This window comes from Egretta garzetta, unplaced genomic scaffold (genome assembly GCF_000687185.1).
Source record: "Egretta garzetta isolate BGI_Z169 unplaced genomic scaffold, ASM68718v1 scaffold204, whole genome shotgun sequence".
Taxonomy (NCBI): Eukaryota; Metazoa; Chordata; class Aves; order Pelecaniformes; family Ardeidae; genus Egretta; species Egretta garzetta.
The window spans coordinates 4483489-4503081 of record NW_009259424.1 but is presented as its reverse complement, the minus strand read 5'-3'; positions in this window follow the sequence as shown (position 1 = coordinate 4503081).

Here is a 19593-nt window from a genome sequence, read left to right as displayed (position 1 = left end):
GTTCACACTTTTCAGTTAGCATAGCTGCACGTTAAAGTGCCAACAGAGCACAAACTTTCCTCCCTAGGCCACAGCAATGAATGTTTACCGAAGGTCTAAACTATTATTTACAACAGTATTTGTTTATGCATGTGAAAACACAATTTAAGGCTACAAGGCCAAATTCTCAACTGGCATGAAATGTAGCTCGCTCCCGTGTAAACACACCTCTGATGGGCAGACCCTTTCTTTGCAGAAAGCCTGGGGTCCAAAGTGCTCTCCCACCCTCAGAGGCAGGGAAGCCTGGGTGAAAAGATGACAAACAGTGAAAAATTTACACTAAGTGCTCACCAAGAGATACTGGGCCAGGACCTGCTCTCTCTCTGATCCTAGATACTCTGATACTGGGGTACTCCTAGTACATGTTATTCGACTAGCGGTGGGGTTACGCGGTGCCCACGTGGGTGATGCAGCAGCCAACCTCTCATCGGTCCCATTTCTGAAGCGATGTGCTTCTGGCTCTCATGAGACAACAGCATTTACACACGTGCTAGGGGAAAGACTGATCCCACGTACCGAGTCCCACCATCCGACCCTGCAGTATTGCTTCCTTGTTGTTCACCGTCATTACATCTTTTTCCCTAGCAGAAAACTCCTCTCATACCCTCGTACCTCCCCACGGAGAGGAAAAAATTCTCCATGTGCTAAAGAGCAGCTGGGTGTCAGAGCCACATGGGTTAACTGAACTGAACGGGGCAGGGCATTGATTTGTCCGCAGTGATATAGCAGAACGATGCATCGCAGGATGACACTGCAAAATGAGGAGTCGTACCTTGAGGGATCCGAGAGGAATTTTCCTGGTATCTGAGTACCCTAGACAGGTGTCTAAAATAAATTTTAATGGGCTCATGAGACTGAAATGGACCTGCGTAAGGGCATCCAGCAAATTCTGCAGCAATAAACAAAATGTTTACCACACGAGCGAGATAGAAGTCTAACCTGCAAGCTCTACAGAATTTTTCTTACATTGAATACAAGCCACAACAGTTACGGGACCTCATTGGAAAATTAATCAAACCTTTGCCCCCCCCTTCAGTCTGTGACAGCTTTCCCAGCTGCAGGCTGGAATGCGTTCAGCTCAACTCCCGCCCGATCAGATTCATAAGCCAGCTTCTCTTTTTCACTCTGACTTTTGCCCACCGTTTATAAATAGCTTGAAAATTCGAGAAGCTACCTAAACTTGTATCAATGAGTTAACCTTCCAGGCTTTCAGCTCTTACAGCCATCCTAATTATGCCAGTAATAAGAACCATCAGAACGGTAATAAGTCATTTCTGCAAAGCCTCTTTCCCGTGGCATCTAAAAATCTCCTTGAGCCTCAAATGGGAGTACTCACAAGGCAGGCTGTGGAAGGGCAAGGACACGGCCATCCTCCAGGGACCTGGCCAGCTGCGCCAAATGTGCGCATCGCAGCCAAACAGCGAGGGCCATTTATTTTAGTTTTTTGTCTTAGTCATTTGTTATGAGCCGGGCAGCTTCCAAGCCAGCACAGAAACAGGCTTCTCGTGCTAGAAGCCTAATCCTAACCACTTCAGCACATTATACGCGTTACTGTATTCATCACGCTACGGAGGGCGTTCTTTTGGGGGTACCATGTTCGGGGAGAGCATGGGGTCAATGCCAAAGTTTCCTCCCGGCCACATAAAGAAAGAGCAAGGAGGGCATTTGGAGCAGAGCAGCCCCGAGAGCTGGGCATGCATTGAATCTGCTGTTGCCCTGTGAAGGTACTCGGCCTCTCAAACATCACTTCCCAGGGCATTAGTGTTGCTTCAGCCTGGGCTGCAAAGCAGATTAATGCTGCAGCTAACCTATTTCTTCATAGCACTCTTTATTAGTTTAAGCCTGGCTAGATGCAGTAGGGCAAATGCATTTCAGGGTTAATTCTGCCCAGATGTATGACAGTTTATGGGAGTTGCTTGTAAACACCCAAACCCAGCCTATATATAAGGGCAGAAAAAAATTCCTGGAGAAAAAGAAAAACAAGTTTCAGGAGCCAGCATGTTGAAGGAAGTATGCTGTGTATCTGCTCTTGAGTTACTGCAATGACATTTGTAGCTAAATTGCTATATCTAAATGGTGATGCAGTAATTACAGTTTAGGAGCTTTTTCTATTCAGAATAGCCATTTTCTTCCTCTTGTAACTGTCTCAAGCTGTATAATAGCCTGAAGTAGATCATGTAAGCTCTAGCCCAGATGTACTAGATGAACAGCATAACCATTATCAATTAGGTGGGTCGAAGTTTTATTTTAGAGTACCCTGTGCCACAGACTGCTGTTGGTATGTGCATCTGCCTAACCCAGCTCATACCCCTACCCGTGGCAGTACCTAGAGATGCAACATTGATGCTTTCCATTGCACCCCAGCCCTTTCCCCTTGCACACAGCCAGTCTTTAGTGCAGTCTTAAATGGCCGTCTGGATCTCAAACAGCCGGAGCTGACGTAGGGCATTTTTACAGACTGCCTTACAAACATGGCAATACTGCAGAGCCGTCAAAGTGCTCTGCTCCTGTTGGTTTTCTAATGTATTTGCTGGGGTACTGATGGGATGTGTCACGTTTTGGAGACTTCTAGATGAGTCACTTATTTCTGTTCCAGTTGCAAGCGCCTCAGTGACAGGGATTTTTGCCTTGAGTAACAACAGATACGTTGCATCAATAACCTGGCACCGTCACGGGCTTCACCTGCAGAGGGATGCTAGGATGCGTAAATCCTTGGCACACAAATGACATTAGAGTGCCAAAGCAGGCTTATCATCTGCGTATCCTGAGACAGAGATGGCACCTGCAAAAGCGGGGGCAGAACCTGGGCTACATTTCAGGGGCCCTTCTTTCTTTGCCCCGGGGGCACGTGGCACTCACTGCTGGTGTGTGGACAATTTTGCCCTGCAGGAGCTGGGAATGCACTGGGGTCAGGCCAAGGTGGCCCGATAACAGCTTAGCACTTGCCTGGTACCTGGTTAATCTGGCACCATCCTGAGATTAGTAAGGGCTGTACCGTATAGGAGCTTTACCTGCTGGCGTGCAGACTTCAGGCAATCTTCCTCCCTCCCTGTACAACTGCCAGCACCTCCTTGTGCGAGAAGCTGCCGCGGGGCCAGCGGAGAGGCAAACACATCAGCCCCACCGTAGCCTTTGCGCTGGGGAACTTGTAAAGGTGGCCGTGTGGCCACCGCACAGAGAGCAACATCAGGAGCCCGTTCCCACATGGCTTTCAGGAAACCTACTCATGGAGACACACGCTCCAATTTACTCCCTTATTCCTTGTCTTTTCTCAGTCATTCCTTACAGCTCTGCTGTGATTACCAGCCTTACCCGTGCCTCCTGAAGTCAGCGGAAGATTCCCACTGGAATAGCTCCTTTGAAGGTTTTTTTTTCCCCCCCCTCAGTCAATTTAGATTTGAATTAACATCAAAAATTTTCTACTGTATTAATTTCATCATAAGTCCCTTTATGCAGTTCAGTAATTAATTTCAATTCTCAGTAAGGGCTTTCATTAAAGTATTGCTATTGTTGAAACCCTATTTTCACAAAAGAATGGGGTGTTCTTCTCTGGGAAGATATTTAAACAGTTCCTCAATTTTAGATAAAGTTACAGTGTGATTGAAATTACCCATTATATACGATTCAATTTAAGTTTCATAATGTTTCCAGGCCCATATCTAAAATTAAAATGAAGGCTAACGTTTTTCACAAGCTCATAGAGGAGCTGCATTGTTTCTGGCTCCTTAGTAGACAGTTGTTTTGATTTGAATTCACATTGTACATAGATATCTATAATAAAATAATTTAACAAACTTATATGCTCTACTTAATAGTTTCACATTTTAAAATAAATGTAAAGTACAGGTGACAGCCCACATTTTTTACTTATACATTGCCACAGCAGCGTGATACTTAGTTATTCTACTGAGTTTTAAACAGAATTGAAATCTCTTTTGTTCCCTTTTTCTTACATGCCTATGAGGCACTGACCAGTGCTACAGCATTTTACGTACATCTGCCAAAGACTGAAGGAAAACAACATGCGAGATCCCAGGTCCCAGTTCTCCCGGCTCCACGTGGGGAAAGGAGCAGGGAGAAGAGGTTGCCATGTAAAACCTTTGTGCTTTGAAGTTGTTTTTACAAAGCTGGTCATCATCCGGATTCTGCACAGCCAGTACAAACTGGAAGTGGCTTGGGGCATCTCAGCATCTACTCTGCTCCTTATAGCCACCGAGGGGGTGAGGAACAGCAGCAGTTCAGTGTCTGACCCCCTCCCTCCCTCCTGTATCTTCCCCCCTGCCTTGCCGAGGCCGGGCTCAGGGGGGCCCAGTGCCTTGGTTGCAGCTCCAGGATGCCTCCCCCACGGGATGGTTTCTGCGCTATTTCCAAATCCTCTATCTGCTGCTACATCAATGAGAGGGAGCCAATCAATAAAAAAAAAAAATAGCAGGAACCCTACCCTCATGTATGGTGTGGTTGGCAGCAAGGAGGTTAGCTGTCCCTGAGGGCAAACAAGGACCCGTTCCTCCTGGGTGCTGCGAGGGCTGACCTCGGCTGCAGCACCATCCCAGTGGGTCTGCTTGCCGTGCTGGCTCTTACTGGGGCCCCTCAGAGCCTAGGGCTCTTCTGCGAGGGGTTCAGGCTGGTGCTGGGGAAGAAACGCAGTGTGGGATGGAGTGCTCTATAAAATGATAGAGTGTCCAAGTATTGACCCCCTACCCTGAAGGCTGAGAATAGGGCTTGACCTCTCCCTGCACACACGCTGGTTGCTTTGTCCAGGCTCTGGAAAACTGGGATAAGTCTACATGCTGCTTATTTGACGTCCTGCATTGCTTTTCAGAAGCAAGCAATTTTTTTTTTTCCTAGAGAAAGAGTGGAACAGGTATTTATTCTGTGAGAACAAACATGATTTTTTTTTTCTGTCTGTGTTTTGAGAAGGAATAAAAGGGCAGCAGTAAACAGCAAAGCTTCAGATTCAATAAGCCACTTAAAGCAGCTGTGCCGATGCCTCCAGCCAGCAATGTGCTCATTTCAACAGCTGCATGGCATAAATAGAAGCTGCTCACTCTTATCTCCCAGCTAAATACAAGCCTATAGGCTTTAACCCCTGTAAAAATCCTGTACCGTCCCTTCAGGGGAAAGCAATTGTTTCCCACCCGAAATGCCTCTAGCCACAGAAACAAGTTAAATCACCAGGAGACCTGCTATAGCTTCCTCTTGCGTACACGCCGAGAGTCCCTGAGGTCCCTGCTGGGGTCTGAACGAAGGGATCTGAACTGCTTCCTTAGCCCAGGATGGACATTGTCCAGACCATGAGAAATTAAAAAAAAACAAAACAAAACAGTTATTTAACTGAACACAATACAGTTATTTTACTGAATGCTTAGCACATTTCCTAAGCATCTACAAAAATATTTAAACAAGATACTGTTACAGCCAAGACCTTCTCATATTTACACTTCCTCGTTGTTTTAAGAGCACATCCAGGTCTCCCACGCACACTCCGAGGCAGACTCCTGGTCCGATAGCCGCTTGTACACCACAGGTCCAGCACGTTTCTGCAGGTTGTAAAGCTTCCGACTTCGGCCAAAGAAGCGATTCCAATGCCTCACAACGCAACGAGGCCAACACAACAGCTTCACAGCAACCTGGCTCACTATGGAAAGCACAGCCAGCTGCCCCCCACCCCCAAATTTGTTCTGTAACAGCAGAGAGAGCAGAGCTGAGCACAGAGCCCTGTTATACCAAGCACTGAACAAGAAATGGTTCTTGGAAAAATTTCTTCACAGAAAGGGCTGTCAAGCACTGGAATGGGCTGCCCAGGGAGGCGGTCGAGTCCCCATCCCTGGAGGTATTTAAAAGCCGGGCAGACACGGTGCTGAGGGACATGGTTTAGTGGTGGGATGGCAGGGTTAAGTTAATCATTGGATTTGAGTATCTTAAAGGTCTTTTCCAACCTAAACGATTCTGTGGTTCTATGTTGGTGACTGTCAGCAAGGGCAGCACATCGAAAGGACTAGGTCACAAAATCCGCAGTGCGGGTCAGCATCCCACTGCCTGACCCTGGCCAAACGCAGTCTTTGATGCACGTTTAAGCAGCACATGACCCCTAGGCAGGGGACGGCGGCCCAGAGGTTGAAGAATCACTGCAAGCGAGAGCGGTGCTTTCTCTGCAAGAAGAGGAAGCCGAGCTCCCCCACAACTCCTGCCTCCTATAAACAGTGCCAGATTTTGGGCTTGACAGAAAGGAACCTTGCCTTCATATTTCAGAAGCAACTAAAACTCCAGCATGGGCTGGTTTAGAGTTTTTAGCATTACAGTAACAAAGTAAAAAGCAAAACATTACTTCTAACACTTGCTTATTAAAGATAATAAGCAAAATATTCCAGCTGCAAAACAAATAGATATTGTCTAGAATAATTTGCCCTCCTTTAATTCATGTTAAATAAAATCTTTTAGACATAAGAACAACATTTTCCAAATATAATTTACACTGTCATTTCCGATTGTCTCTCATAAATTGCTTTTCAGCTTTTGTTAAATAAGACCTGAGGTTTATTGGATACCCAGATGCGTACGAATTGTTTTCAAGAGTTTCCTAGTGTGGTGCACAGAAAAGACGTAAAACATAGAAGCGATTATCGTGGCGCAACCGCCATGACGTCCTAACGAAGGGAGCTGTTTAACTGCACGCACGGTAATAGAATTTTATGGCATGTATGAACAGGGGCGTTAAGTAGTTCTGCCAGGGGACAGAGTCCACAGCGCACCCGACACCCCATCGTCAATATAGGAATAAGTTGCTCTAATTATACAAGAGATCTACTCCAAGATGAGGAATTTTACATGAGGAAAATGAAAATATGGTTCAGGGGGGCTTGCTTTCTACCATCTCCTGAATTAATCATATTTCAGAGTATTTAATAAGGCCTTGCAATCAAAAGTTGAGGCACGAACTCTGAAAGCTTCTCCTAATAGAAAAATCCCAGGGGGCTGTTCATACCTTCTCTTCTCAGGGCTAAAAACGAGGATTTCTCTATTGCTCTAAAAATTGATTGTGTTTTTCAAATTGAAAAATCATAGCAAAAATAGTTGTTACAAGTATTTCCAGATGCAGCCTTGTAATTAGCATCAACAGCTACTTAGTGCATTATGCTAATTATGTCACCCAAATACATGCAAATAATATGAAGAATTGGGGGCGGGGGGCATTCTTCACTGCCTTGACAGTATTGGGGCAATTAGCCAATTAGACTAAAAGATGCCTCTAGGCTAATCCCTGCTTGGATGTTCAAGACAACCAGGCATTTTTGGAAATGTTACTGTCAGGAAATGTAACTTATTTGTGAACCTGCATGAATTTTAGGGCCAGAGCTGTAAGACCTCCCCATCCAGAGAAGATGCGAGAGGCAGCCGTTAAAGAGAAAGCTCTACCAGTAAGGGGAGGCTGGTGAAACAGAAGTTTCAGGGGATTTGTAACAGGATAGTCAGCTTTTTACCCTTATGTCACTTGTTCAAGTCCTGTCCAGATGGGAAATGAAAGTAACTAGAGGCCTTGGCAGCTGGCTAAATGGGTTTGTATTCTCAAACTAGTCTTAATGGGTGAAGTCTCTCCTTCAGCCTCCAGGCATTACCGCAGGCGCCAGCACCCACTCGGAGCGGGCGTCCTTCCTTGACCCACTGCAGTTACAATCTCCAATGACCAGTGCAAAGCCCTTCAAGATACCAGAAAGTGGTTTGCAGTGCGTTGAATAGATGCTTGATGGACCTCACCACACTGAGTGGCTCCATTTGCTTTTTTTTTTTCCCCCCACAGTAGCTCAGGGTTTGAAATCACAACTGAGGCAAAACTCACCAATATCTGTCTTTGCCAACACGTTGATCGATTCCAATGGGAGCAGGGCAGCACTGCTTCACCTTTCAGCCCCACCTCCTCAGACAGCAGGCTCGCTGTAAAGTCCAGTCCAAACTGGAAAACTGAGGTGGGAGCAGCAGGATCAGTTACAGGGCTGCCTGCGATTGTGTGCCACTAGACGAGATCCCATCGCTCCCTTCCCGCCCCGTGCTCCTGGCACACGGAAGCTCCCGGGGCTGCAAGCTGGACTTGGCCAACGCACCAGGCGTGCACCCAGGGCACTGTACAATGAATCTTTATGTTGTGTGTAGATGCATTATACTGCACGTGAGAACAAATGGCACAGCTGTGAGGATTTATGGCAGACTGCATGCATGGGGTTGTGTCGCCGTTTCCTGAACGTACAGAGACCCACGCAACTTCTGTTCCAGCATAGAAAGGGATCATGCTCACTGGCCTTATTAATCCTGAATAAATAATGACAATAATCATCTACTGCAACTTCAGTTCGTAGTTTAATTAACCTGCATCTGCTCCCAAGAGTCAAAGGCAGAAAAATATTGTAGAAGTATTAAAATATAGCTACCATTACGCTTTCGGGGCATTACAGAATTGCAGTCATATGGCTCTTACTGATTTTAGAGAAAATCATGTGGCTTCAACGCTATGGAAGGCTTTGAAAAAATCTAGGAATTAGAAGAATCCACCTGACCCACCCAGCATGCTGAGCATTCAGGAGCAGTAGTGAACACTTAGCACAACTAACTTCAGGAAAACAGGTTGAAAAACAGGTTTAAAAATTATTGAAACTACTAATATGCACTTCAAGATTTGAGTTGTGCAGAGATCTCCGGAGAAACCTCTGAAAGAGGCAAATAAAAATAGGAAATTCAATAATTACTCTAGAAAACAGTACAAGCCCTTAAGGAGGCACACCAGAACTTAATCCCTAACCTCTGAAAGGGGCAAATAAAAATAGGAAATTCAAGAATTACTCTAGAAAACAGTACAAGCCCTTAAGGAGGCACACCAGAACTTAATCCCTAAGACAGCAGTACTATTCAGTAATACCTGACCGTCACGCAGTGACTCAAGGCCCCAGCTCTGCAAGCGGGTTTAGATGCAAGCTACGCACCTCTGCTTTCAGAGGCAGGACATGGCATTACCGTGCTGTTTTCTAAAGCGACCGCCCCACTGTCACTTTTCACATTGGTAACCCACCTTTCGGATGTGGGGCTGTTCTACCCCAGGCAGCCACGCAAGGCAGTGTAGATAACCTCCCTGGTTCACACCCCGATGTAGCATCTCCAGGGAGGTTATGCTGCAAACGAGCAAAGGCAGTTACGGCTGTAGAGGTTTGAGTGGTAAACTCCCCTGTTCTTGTTCAGATGCTCATTTGATATATATTGGCGGGGTTCGTTTTGTCCATTACTCTTGTGTTTCCCAGCTGTCAGTTAGGAGGAGGTATAATCCAGCCAGAAAACACCAAGTCTTTCTGTCTGCCAGAGGCTTAAATCTGGTTCAAAACAAGAGGTAAGTGGCAGAGGTAAGCACAGGAGTGCAAAGCCAATAAACCCCCGTCGCTCATCGTGACAGGCAGCGATCTCGGCACACCAGCAGCACTGTCCGACTCCTTAAACCTCTTCATTTGTTGTCGAGACAGAGGGACGGTTTAGAAGAGATTCAGATGGAGATTCACATGGACATTTTCTTGTAGAATTTTTTACCAATATTTGTTATGGCTCCTTAAACCTCTTCATTTGTTGTCGAGACAGAAGGACGGTTTAGAAGGGATTCAGATGGAGATTCACATGGACATTTTTTTACCAATATTTGTTATGTAAAGCCCAGGGGAATTTAAGAAATCTGTTGTACCAGAACAAAACATAACGAGATCTTTTGCAGCCAAAGGGGTGGTGAAAGTTGTTGCAGCGCAGTCAGAAGCAAGGTTTGACATCTCGCTGCAGAGGGGCCAGAGGCACTAGGCTGTGAAAGCAGCCAAAGGAGAGATCAATAACATCTCATGTACCAGAACAGAGAGGGGTGAAAGATGGGAAGCTCTAAACAGACTTAAAACAAGACAAAGCCCTTGCCTCAGCATGCCACGAGGATGCAGGAAGGTTTGCTCTGGATGGAGAGGAGCACCCTACAGTAACAGATGTGAAAGGGTTACAGTCGGAGCTTAGTGGGGATGGAAAGTGGGGATGGAAATGTATCTTTTACAGCTTTCATTCAGGTCAGCTGGTGAAATGTAGACCCCTTTTGGACATACGGACATTCGCAGTGGTCTGGATGATACCCACAGAGCAGATATCAGCCTGAGTCCCAGCAGGACAGCGGTGATGCCTGCAGCGGTCAGAAAGAAAAAGGCCAAAAGCTGTGCTAAGCACATTGTGCCAGCAAGACCGGCCAAGGCTTTCATTGGGAGGGAGGGGATAACAGGGAGAGGAGGAGGCTGCAGCATATACATGAAGACAGGGGTTACCTGGGGCTTTGCAAGCAAGATTTCCTGTGGCCAAGCTGTAGAGAAGGAAGAAAATGGGATCAAAACTCCTGTGATGTTTCCAGCAGCCTCTCAGACCATTACAGAAGTATCTTCCAGCAGACATTGCTGAAGGGCAGGCGATGGGCTAGGCAGTGGCAGCTTCACAGAAAGCAAAGGACGGGTTTGGGGAGGAAGAAGGTGGGGGGGGATGTGGAAGGCAGCCAACTGGCCCAGAAGGATGAAGTGGGTGTGCTTGGTATGAGCTCCGTGGGGTCTGAGAGGCTTTGGCAGCATGGGAAGAATTACTAGAGAAAAACCAGAGCCCCAGGCTGGGAGGAAAGGGACCCCAGGCAGCAGGGCCAGGCAGCAGTCACAGCACAGCAGTAGAGGGGAAAGCAGGCAGAAACTGCAGAGGCAGGTGGAGATGGTGGGTAGGTTTCTAAAGAACATTCTTTCACATGAGGGAGGTGATTCTGCCCCTCTACTCTGCTCTGGTGAGACCTCACCTGGAGCCCTGCACCCAACTCTGGAGCCCTCAGCACAAGGAAGACATGGAACTGTTGGAGCAGGGCCAGAGGAGGGCTACAAAAATGATCCAAGGGCTGGAGCACCTCTCCTATGAGGACAGGCTGAGGGAGTTGGGCTTGTTCAGCCTGGAGAAGAGAAGGCTGCGGGCAGAGCTGATTGCGGCCTTTCAGTGCCTAAAGGGGGCCCATAGGAAAGAGAGGGAAAATCTTTTTAGCAGGGCCAGCTGTGGCAGGACAAGGGGTAATGACTTTAAACTAAACCAGGGTAGGTTTAGACTGGATATAAGGAAGAAATTCTTTACACTGAGGGTGGTGAAACACTGGAACAGGTTGCCCAGAGAGGTAGTGGAGGCCCCATCCCTGGAAGCATTCAAGGCCAGGTTGGACGGGGCTCTGAGCAACCTGATCTGGTTAGCGGTGTCCCTGCTCACTGCAGGGGGTTGGACTAGATGACCTATAGGAGTCCCTTCCAACCCAAAACATTCGATGGTTCTATGATTTTATAATCATAGATTATTTTTAACCAGCTAGCAGACACCCATTTCACATTGTTCAGGTTCAGTTCCAGCTTCCATTACAACACCCCTTTCACTCCCTCATCGCTTTCTGAAACAAATTCCTTGAGGATTATAATTTTCCACATTTGAGCACTGAGGCTCAGCAAACACGTGTGATGCTTGTGGTGTCATCTCCCCCACCCGTACTACATTTCTGCAGATGCATGCCCACATTCATGATTTAGCACGCTCCATACGCTTTTGCCATATGCTTTTGCTGGACAAATAACACCCGATAGAGCAGTGGTGCTGCCAGTCGTATGGGGCCAGAAGGGATGGGGCCCACCTGGGCTTTGAGCCTCAGTTCTCCATTTCTGTGCATTCGATTTCAATCTCAAATTGCATTTCCTGATAAATGCTTGATTATCCATTTTACTATTCATATTAGCATTATATATACAAACCACGACCGCAAAAGGAGAAATACATTTATGTATAAAAAACCTAGAAAATATCATTCTAATACTTGATGGGAGAAAGTATTTCCCAGATGTAACATAAAATTGTTTTAGAATTCAAGCTGAAAAATGCCACCATTATTTCTTCCTAACCTGTTTTTTCTAACAATCTATTCTGAAAGTCCCACTTTTTTTTCCTGGTAACAGTTGTATTTCACTTCTCCACATGTAGTTCCTCCCAGATGGGAACACAGGGTTGGACTGGAGAAGTTAATAAAATAGCAGCATTGTATTTTCTTGAAAATATGAATGCAGGTCACAACTTCGCAGAGAAATATTAAAGTATTAACAGTGTTTTGCAGAGAGCGGAAAAACTAAAATCCACGGGGATGTCACAGAATGAGCCGAAAATGGGCAGATTGGATGCCTGTACGCTTGTGTTCAGCCCCCACCGTCTCAGTGCTCCAGATGCCACCAAAGCTGCTTGCTGCAACAGCCGTGCACAGGGAGGGTGCTCGGGGGGGCACAGGAGGGCAGCAGCCCTCCTCCGGGGCAACCCATGGACTCCAACAACAACTCAGGAGCCATACAGGTTCACTAGTAACCCAATGTGTGTAATCACCCTAACAAGCTTCATAAATATCATGTCAACCGGCCAATACTGCTCTCCTCATACCTGGGACAGCAGAGTCAGGAGAGGTGGTGGTGTGCATGGGGTGTCCCTGCTACCAGCAAACGCAGAGCGTGATCTTTACCCAAACCTGTCTGAAAAGAGGTGGAGTAAGGATGCAGGACAGACAACATCTGGCAGTGAGAGATGGATTATGCGAGCTGTGACATAAGAGAAAGCGAAGTGGCAAGAGGATAAAAATAGTGGGTGAAAATTCCATGTTAATCTTAGAGGATAAACACTTTATACTGATGCTTTCAAGCACTAGCTTTAGACACGTTTTTTAAAATCAGGTTTTTTTAATCATGAAATCACTTCATGACTGCTCTTATGGCTTTGTTTTTACCAAAGGTTGAATTAGTATTTATTAATTTTGACAAAAGATGCTGTCAAGGATTTGAAACACCATACATCACTAACTGAATACTGAATAAAAATGGCAGTCATTTACATGACTGGCAGGTTTTAAACTCAAATTTTTTAATCACAAGCCAAAGCAAGTTTGCACAGAAAGGCAATTTAAGGATATAAGCATTTCTGCTTGTGTTTTGTCTGTCATAGGCCTCTCAGTTAGCAGAAGTGCAGCTTTTATCCTCAACTTTGAGCTCAGCCTGACAGCAAACAAACTTTTTTCCAATATTAACCTTTCATTTAGTACCCTCTGCTGGCCAAAAGCAGCACAGACAGGGGAGTCAAAACCCCAACCTCCAGTAATGAGAAAGGTGCTGAGAAGCCGCCAGTGACCTTCAGCAGAGATGACCTAATCCATCACGGGGGACAACGCTAACAAGCACACTCAACCTGAAGTACAAAAATCAATACAACGCACTGCGACGCATCTCTCAAAGCCTAAGCAGATTTCCACAGCGCAGGAAGTGACACAAGCACTCTCAGATGTGTCATCAGCTCTATTCACTTTCCTAGCATTAGGTTTTGTTAAAAATAAAATTGCTGCTTAGTCACCTGGAAGGAATGGTGAAAGCCTTAGGTATGTGTCTCCTCCTTCCTCCTCAAGGAGCAGTATATGCGAATCACATCATAACCTGATCCTCCCTTCTTCTCCCTTTCTACAGTGAAACCTTTAAGCGAGAAATTTTTCAGTGGCTGTTATGTATGATGATTCCCTGCCACGAGCTGTACTGTCTAAGGCTGGAGACAGCCGATCGCTGAGCAGGCAGGCAGAGAGCACCTCACCACTCCTGCAGCTCCCCCCGCAACCCGTGCAGCACCTTCCTTGGAGCAAGCTCTCAGGCACGGGCCACCCTTGAGCACTGCCCAGCTTGGCACAGGGATTTGCAGCCCAGGTGACTCCCCTTGGAGGCACAAGGCTTTGCCTGCCCCTGTACAGGGCTGTACCTTGGCTACACTCAGGTCCAGGGCACACGGGGCGGCTCCACAGGGTACGCCTGCTCCAGGTTTTGCCATCAGATGACAGGAAGAGTCACCTCCATGCACAGCTGACTATGAGCAGACGGAGCAGTTATCCCTAATCCAGCAGGCTTTAACGCATCACAAAAATACAATCAAGGTAAACTCTGAGCAATTGCTCTCAGCCTGCGCTCTGCTAAAACTTCACCGCTGCTTTTCAAGCCCAGGAAAAAGCCTTCCCACAGCTTGTATTAATGCCTCTATCCCAGGCTTTGCCCCTCTCCACAAACCCCGGGCATGACTGGCTTGACTCATGCAACCAAGCAGAGCAACGCGTTCATCAGGCTCAGCTCCTGACCCAGGGCTCCAGTGCAACCAGCTTGGCACAGGGATTTGCAGCCCAGGTGACTCCCCTTGGAGGCACAAGGCTTTGCCTGCCCCTGTACAGGGCTGTACCTTGGCTACACTCAGGTCCAGGGCACACGGGGCGGCTCCACAGGGTACGCCTGCTCCAGGGTTTGCCATCAGATGACAGGAAGAGTCACCTCCATGCACAGCTGACTATGAGCAGACGGAGCAGTTATCCCTAATCCAGCAGGCTTTAACGCATCACAAAAATACAATCAAGGTAAACTCTGAGCAATTGCTCTCAGCCTGCGCTCTGCTAAAACTTCACCGCTGCTTTTCAAGCCCAGGAAAAAGCCTTCCCACAGCTTGTATTAATGCCTCTATCCCAGGCTTTGCCCCTCTCCACAAACCCCGGGCATGACTGGCTTGACTCATGCAACCAAGCAGAGCAACGCGTTCATCAGGCTCAGCTCCTGACCCAGGGCTCCAGTGCAACCCCAGGGCTCCAGTGCAACCTCACTGCTGGCCCTGGCAGCCAATACGGCAAGTGTCTGCTCCTGGCATTGCCATCCTCGGCACAAACGAGTGAAGGTAAAAGCAGAGCTCCCCTCTTGCATTTTCTTTCCTGTTCCAAGAAAAAGCTCTGCAGACTCCCAGGAAGCAGCAGAGCTGTTGGGATGCTCATCTCAAATAACAAAAGCTGAGCAGAAGTTTGGAGCGTACACGTGCATTCACAGGCCTGCCCCCGGTCAGGACGCAGCATACCCTCCAACCCCCCCGGGGAAACCTGTCACTGTGCAACCACACCAAAAAGCTCTGCCTGCTCAGTGGTGTGACATGCAATCCCTTTTTGTCTGCAGCTTATAAAAGCAAGGCCAAAACACTTCACCAAGAGTTAGCCATCAGCACAGAGACAGGGAAAGGAGAAGAGGAAAGGTCATAGGGAGATTTAACACTGAAAAAACCAGCCTTGCTTACCACTTCTTCATAACCACACCAGGGAGGCACTTCACTGCCAAATAAGTTACACCATAGCCCTGTCGAACAGTGGTTTTTAACTATGTCCTCATGATTAGGGTAAAACCCCAAAGATCTGGCTTTGGTTCCGTATATAATCTCATGAACCATGCTATAAACAGGCATGGGACTGGCATTTTGCAAGGAAGTCATGACCTTAGCAATCGCTGAAGTCCAAAGCAGCCACTGGCTGAACTGGGCACCTTGAGAAGGAGATGCCTTTGCCAAGAAGGCCAATGGCATCTTGGCCTGTATCAGAAATAGTGTGACCGGTAGGAGTAGGGAAGTGATCATGCCCCTGTACTTGGTGCTGGTGAGGCCGCACCTTGAATACTGTGTTCAGTTTTGGGCCCCTCACTACAAGAAAGATGTTGCGTTGCTGGAACACGTCCAGAGGAGAGCAACCAAGCTGGTGAGCGGTCTGGAACACAAGTCATATGAGGAGCGGCTGAGGGAACTGGGGTTATTTAGTCTGGAGAAGAGGAGGCTGAGGGGAGACCTGATCACCCTCTACAACTGCCTGAAAGGAGGCTGTAGGGAGGTGGGGGTCGGCCTCTTCTCCCTGGTAACAGATGATAGGACAAGGGGGGAATGGTTTGAAGCTGTGCCAGGGCAGGTTTAGTCCAGACATTAGGAAAAACTTCTTCACCGAAAGGGTTGTCAGGCTCTGGAATGGGCTGCCCAGGGAGGTGGTAGAGTCCTCATCCCTGGAGGTATTTAACAGAAGGATAGATGAGGTGCTTAGGGACATGGTTTAGTGGTGGGATGTCAGGGTTAGGCTAAAGGTTGGACTCAATCTCAAAGGTCTTTTCCAACCAAAGTGATTCTATGATTCCATGATCCACAGGGACCCCCAAGCTGCTCTGCCAGGCTGCCCAAGCCATCAATGTGCCCAAAACAAGTCTCTCAGCAGCAGAGAAGCTCCAGCAAGCAGCAAGGTGGAGGTCTTGTCGCAGCCTTGGCTAGCTACAGAGATTTATTCTTTTTTTAACCCTTTACCCCAGGCAATGGAAAGCTCGCCGACCACCACAGGCAGTGGTTAGCTTTCCAGATCTCATGTGATCCTCCAGCAGAAGGCTTTTTGTTTGTCCTCCTAGCATGCCTTCACCAGAATTTGGAAGGATAAGGCTCCCTAAGTAAAAGTGCCTCATCTTTCATATTTCTCACTTTTGAGGGTGGCAGGGAAAGAAGGAAAACCAGAACGCAGGAACTGGGCATCACCTACGTAAAAAGGCTGAGGAATAATGTTAAGGTAGCTCAGGAAGCATCACCCCAGACAAGTTCACCATGGCACCCTGGTTCCTGCAGGTCCTCATGCCATTCCCCATCCTTCTGCTACTGCTGTGCACACTGGGAAGTGAGCACCTCCTGACCCAGCCTGGCTCAGGAAAGGGGATGCACCAGGTCTCCTGCCACCTTCAGGGCAGCCCCAGGCAGGGGGGACAGCCAGGTATCATAGGCCAGGTCTGCATGAACCTGGCCAAAATACAGCAGGGGCTCAGGCAGGGAAGCTGTGCTCATGCTTCCTTCTGCAGGCCACTTGATCTCTACACTAGAGATCACAACACAGCCACCTAGAACTCCCACGACAATTGCCAGCTCTAAGTCACATCTGTGCTGTACTCCAGTGTATTCAGGCAAGAAACCAGATGATAATAAAGTAAAAACAGGAGAGGGGTAGAAAAAGATTCTTTCTAACTGTAGTTCATCTGCTTGAAAAAGCCCCTTTCAGTAGCAGGTTCATTGTGAGAGCTTCTGGAGTACCTTTTCCAGATTATTTAGTCCCAGCTTTCCAATGTACCCCCCAGGTGGCTGAGGACCAACCATGGCATCAGGCAAGAGTACTTGCATGCTCTGGCACACATTTAGTCCTGGTTTAGTCATTAGTTAATCAGTTAACAACTCTTCAGGACACTTGTGTGCTTTAAATGAATTCATTCTTCTCATGGGCATTACATAGCCTTTATTGATCCTGTATTTAATTTGCCATTGGAAAGCACTGAAATCTGAAAACTCCTTGGAGTTCCCACCATCTCCATCTCACTTAGCCTCAAAAACACTGTTCCTTGCATATTGTGTAATTTAACCTGGGCCTTAAAATCTTGAGGTATGTCATGATTAACCCAGCTTTGTGCTGAAATTTATCTAAAAAGCTTTTCATCACTTTGTCTTTTAACCTCTGTGTAACCCAGGGCTTTGCTTTAATCCATAATAGCTTTGTATTTTAATAAGATCTTAAGCATGGTGTTGGCAACAGATTCTTTTTTTTGAGACCACAAGCAAAGTATGCCTTTGTCCACTGTTTTCTTGGTGTACCTGAAGTTCAACAAATTAGAGGAACATGGTTTCCTTTGAAGAAGCTGTTAGCTAAGCAAGTTTAAACAGGTTTTAAAAAGTCCTTCTATAACTACTGCTGCAGCCAAAATGCATGATGGCTGAAGTAAGACTTGCAGCTCTGAGCCTTTGTATCATGCTTGCTTTCTCACATTTTTAAAAATACACAGAATACAGCTAAACTTCCAGCACTACAGAAATGCTTCTAAGTTTATTCGTTCCTTCCCTTTTGGGAATATCACAGTGGAGAGTCCGCATCTCTGATCATAACAAAACCCACAAATGTGCCCAGCAAGAGCTGAAAAAGCTTTGTTGCCTACACCTGCCCCCAGCATAGCGTGCTGAAGCATTTTCCCACCAAATCTTAAAGTGAAAACACCCTCCTGTTAAAAAAACAACACAAACAACAAAAAGCTCTGCTTCCTCTTCCAAGCGTGCTTCACTGTTTTTGCTTCTCTGAAATGCAATGCATTTCAGCTCCAGGCACATTACCTGAGGCCAAGGGGATGGGCAGGTACCTCCCAAAGGTTGCGTCTCAGGAGAACCCTCTATACCCTTCTCGAAGTATAGTGGAAGCCTGAAATAAAGAGCTGATGTGCTGAATGCTCAGCAGGCAGCAGTACCTCCTGGAGTTCCAAGTTTAACTAAAAGCCACGACAGCAGGGACCCTTCAGCTGCGCATTTTGTAGTTCCTCAAGGCTTTTACCCAGCCACCCAGTTAGGTGCACGATGCCGGTGAACTAGACCCCAGTTACCCATCCTGCCAGCACAGTATAGCAACTTAACGTTTACAGTTTGGATTCTCATCTCACTGAGCTGATTTTTATGGTTGCTTTGGGGCAACGTAAGCTCTAGTATGAGACATGAAGAACATGCTGGGGAGTTGCTTGTTAGGGTGGTGACATGCAGGTGCTCCACAGAAGAGCCCACTAAAAAAACCTGGCTAGTACTAGCATGGATAACATTACTGGCAAACATTTGACACAGCCTAATTTAGGCTCACGGCTCATATTACTGTTGCTTTATATGAAAACTAAGGCCACGCTCATTTAAAGCAATTCACAAGTTATTAGCTATCATACACTAAACAAGGATGATACTTCCAATTTGCAGCTCTAGAAGTTTGCCTGCCTCCGTAGGTATTTGTATCCTCCTCATTTCCCCAAAACACTCAGGCGCTGTAGGCATTCATGCCTTACCTCTCCGGCGCCGGGGAGAGGCTGTGCTGGTTCTGTGGAACAGGTGCCCCGAGATCAGATTTGCCCAAGGTCATTCAGAGGGACAGCAGAGCACTAAAATATTTTTCAAGTCTTTGTTCAGCCTCAACAAGGAAGCTTTTTAGCCTACACTAGAGAGGACAAACTGGAAGATTAAACCTTGAGAACTATTCCAATCAAACAATAAGGCAAAGCAGCACGTTTAGCACAGCCGACCTCCCTTTTGGCCCTGTTGAGCCAGATTCATGAGCTTTAAGATCAGCTTTGCTCTAACAGCAGAGGAGCCAATATTATATTCTTAGCCAAACCCGCATACTGTTAATATACTTTAGTCATACAACATCCAGCCTAGAACTGAGGTCGCTTAAACTCTAATCTCTTCCACACATCTCTGCAGATAAAAAGTAGGACCAATGCTTTCTAGCACTATGCATTATTTGAACCTAAGCAGGTGAGAAGCAGAAGAGGAGAGCGGAGGAATGAGTGGGAAAGGAATCGAGGGAACATCTGAAAAAGAAATACCATTTGAAAAGAAAAGTAGGAATGGAATAAGAACAATGTGCTTTTCCCTCCTGTCATCTATTTCTCCTCCATCACTCAGCTGCCTTCCAAACACCAGTTCTGTTACTTTCTGCTTCGTTCCTGGCACTGGCAAGCCTAAGCACTCCTAAATCGAAAGTCAGGCCTTCAGAATTACTTGATTGACTTACAGATCACACAGATCTTGAAAAAAGCACCCCTGCGGAGTTCATTTCTTCACACAGAGCACATGCCCACAAGGAACTTAGAGTAACAG